We start from the raw sequence: 3,835 nt of genomic DNA on the forward strand, positions 1-3,835 counted from the left end.
GAGCTGAAGCCAGTGCGAGGAGGCGGAGTCAAACGCCTGACCCCACCCCGCCCCTCCCCCGCCCCTCGTCTCTAGGCTAGCCAAGGGGGGGATGCAAGTGCCCCCCTCCCCACCACGCCCCAGGGAAACCTACACCACCTCTTTCTGGGCAACTCCACCTGCAGGCAGAACCCGGGTGGGCAGCGAGCAAGACAGACTTATGGTCTTCTGTGATGAGCTCCAGGTTCTGTCCCCTCTCTGGGCCTTAGAGTCGCTCCCCCAACACCATAAAGGGATTGGCCTAGCCTAGAAGTCAGGGAGGACCTCTCCTGAGGGCTCAGACAACCTCACTAATGGTCAGCTAAGTGTTTGGACCTTGAAAGCTGTGGTTCTTAGAGGACGGGCTGGCCAGTGTGGACACAGCTCCTCTGAGCCTATGAACAGAAGCAAGAAGCTTTTCCTTAAGCAAGGGTTTTGTGCAGAGGGTCAATAATCTGTGGGGAGCACTCAGAGCCCCATCCTTGCTCTGCTGTGAGAACACGGAATTTTCATCTTGGCCTGGCTCCCTCCCCTCCCCTCTCCTCCCTTCCCCAGCCAGCAGCCTTCTGGGCTGCCTCCCCCCCAGCCAGCTGGTGTATGCTCAGAAAATCCAAACTCATTTCCATGTGAGTGGAGGGGTATATAATTAAGAAGGCCCCTTCCCCAAGTAGAAAGAGAGGGAAGCATCTTGCATGCCCAGGACTCACTGCTGGGGAAACAAAGTCAGGTCAGCTTTAAGGGATCTCTGTCCACAGGATGCACAGGGCTCAGCTGAGCAGGCTGTCTGATAACCCAGTGGTGACCCCCTGCAGGTCTGACCACATCCCTCTGCAGTCATCTGAACTGCCCAGGCAGCTCTGCCATCAGCTCATCTTTTCCGAGCCACACGTCTGCCCTTTGTAAAGGAGTCTCCTCTCCCTCAAGCCAGTCAGGACCCTGACCCTCCACCTCTACTTCAGCCCAATCTACCCATGGATGGGAAATCCACTTACCCAGTGCTTGTGCTGTGCTCCACTGTGCTACGTCGCTTCAGTCGTGTCCGACTCTTTGCAACCCTATGGACTGTAGCCCACCAGGCCCCTCTGTCCATGGAGATTCTCCAGGCCAGAATACTGGAGTGGGTTGCCATGCTGTCCTCCAGGGGATCTTCCTGACTTAAGGATCAAACCTGAGTCTCTTATGTCTCCTGCATTGACAGGCGGGTTCTTTTACCACTAGCGCCACCTGGGAAGCCCCACCTACTGCTTACTGACCGGCTGTCCTCAGGTGGACTGCCTGCAGAGAAGACAGGTTGAGGAGGAAGTAGCAGAGGTGCCCTGGGGCCCCCAAGACCCACACACCTAGCTGGACTTGTTTCACACACTACAGGCACCACCAAAGACAGGGAACAGGCTGCCCTGGCCCAGCCCCAGCTCCAACCCTCTGCCCAGCCTACAGCCCCAGGAAAAGGTTATCACCAGGAAGTTCCACCTTACCGTTCCATATTTTGTTTCCAGTTATCCTCTCCTTCTTCCCTAAGTGCCCCTAAGACACCCCAACAGGCCAAAAGATGAAATCAAGATGCCTCCAGGGATAGTGCAGAACTAGGCTCCTGGCCCACTGGGAAGGGCCAACAGATTCATGATGCCCAGAGGTACACAGCCCCAAAGAGAGGGAGGCCATGGACAGCTGAACAGCCCACCCATCCCAGTCCTATACTCAAGCCTGTGGCCCTGAAGCCAGCAGCATGTCCTGGCCCAGGCTGACCTCCAACACTGACACTCTGTTTCCAGCCCAGGGCCCCATCAGCTGAGCTGCATGGCCCCAGTGTCTGCCCTTTCTGCAAAGATAAGCAAATTAAGAAATTGCCTACCCTGCCTTTAAGAACTGAGAATTCAGAATTGATGATAACACTGCCCACATGCACAGCAACTCACAACACAACCCACTTCCACCTACATTCTCCCAGCCAGTCCTACATTCTCTGCTCTCTCCCTTAGTGAGAGAGAGAACACAACCCTATATTAGAGAAGGAAACTGAGGCACAGGGGGGGAGAGGGATCTGCCCAAACTCAGCTGATGGAGCCAAGCTAGTGACCGAGGTAGTCTGACTCCAATGGCAATAGCTCATGCTGAGGTTACCATGTTCCGTGCGTGTTTCATAGCCTCATTTGAATTCAGGCCTGGCATCCTGCGATTCATGGGGTCGCAAAGAGTCGGACACGACTGAGCGACTGATCTGATCTGATCTGATTATTATCGGGCTCCTTTTGCAAACATGGAAACCAGGGTACAGAGAGCAGAAGAGGTGTGCCCAAGGTCACACAGCTCATTAGAGGAGGGCTGGGATGGCAGCTCAGGCAGTCTCTCTGGGACCCATACCCCTACCTTCTCTATCATAATGCTCTCAGTGCAGTCCACCCTTCTGCAGCTGCCTCTGGTGTGTGGCTGGACCCAAACAGTCCTCAGAAGGACCCGGACAGGGCCCAGGTTACCGGGTGCTCAAGAGGAGGGCAGGTCAGGGGCTGGGCTCAGCCTCCCAAGCAATACGGCAGCAGATGGAAACTGGGGCAGGTGCCAGGGAATTTCTTTCCAGGCTGGGGTGGGGGTGATGGGGTAGTGCTGAAGACTGTCCCACCTCCTGTCAAAGGGGGAGCCCTCTGGCTAGGCTCCTCCGTGCTCATCTCAGCACCTGCTTCACCACCAATGGACACCCAGGGCCAACCAACCTAGGGGCAAAGGGCCAGCACCAGATGGCAGCCCACAACTGGTTGGCAACAGGCAGCCAGGGGAGGTGAGAACTGAGCCCATACAAGTGATTTGGGGCAGTAACTCTAGCGGGAGAGTGCAGCTAGACTCTGGGCATGAAGGGGAAGAGGTACCCAGGGTGGGGAAAGCAGAGCGCCAGGGTCTGGCATGGTAATGAAGGGAAGTCAAATCAGAATGGTCCAGGTGACAGGAGCCTGCCTTCCTCACTGGGGCCCAAGGCTGGCTTTTGGGCCTGGACCAAGGAAGGTCACAGCCATGGGATGTGATGATGGGAAATGGACCAGCAGAGGAAGCAACAGATGTGGATGCTGACATGTCTGAGGCAGAGGCACATTCCTCCTGCCTTCCATCTCCCTGCAGCTCCTCCTGGGGGGAGTCAGGGGAGGAGGCTGGGAGAAAGAAATGAGGAAGGCTTCTGTCTAGGAGGAAACTACCTTGAAGCAGTTCTCCCTGTGGAGCCAGTGCCAAATCCAAGAAGACCCCGTGCAGAATCAGAGAAATGGACACACACAGACGTGAGGTTCAGAGCTCCAAAGCCGCAAGAGGCCCTGGAAGCCTTCCGAGCAAGACCTTTCAGGGCCTTACTCAGAGCATTCCTCACACTCCAAGCTTCCTCTGACCCCTCCCCAACCCTGAGTCCATGACTATACCTGGTCTTCAAAGAAATGACCCACCCCTAACAAGAGGTCGGTGGGAGGTATGAGGATGGCGGGATAAGGAGCCCAAGCCCACAACAGCCCCTTCAAGAGGCTCAGAGCTTGGTGCCCAGCCAGGACCTACAGCTACTAGTAATAGCAACCCTTCCCGTCCCCCCATCACCACCAGCACCCGTTGCAGGGGCTGAGAGACCAGGGTGATCTGTCTACAGGGCAGCTGCTACTCAGCTTGAGCCCTGAGGCCACAGGAAAGTACACTCAGTGAAACGGGCAGCTAGTTTTCAAGAGAAACTAAAAATGAGTTTTTGTTGAAACTCCCGGTTTTAAAATAATTCACAAGTCAGATATTTATAGTCATGTAAGCCACGGTTGGGAATTCCAACTTACTGTGTGCTCATGATGTATAGACCCAT

Source organism: Bos grunniens, chromosome 21, assembly GCF_055505025.1.
Source record: "Bos grunniens cultivar Pamir isolate PY7600 chromosome 21, Bosgru_T2T1.0, whole genome shotgun sequence".
NCBI classification, from domain to species: domain Eukaryota; kingdom Metazoa; phylum Chordata; class Mammalia; order Artiodactyla; family Bovidae; genus Bos; species Bos grunniens.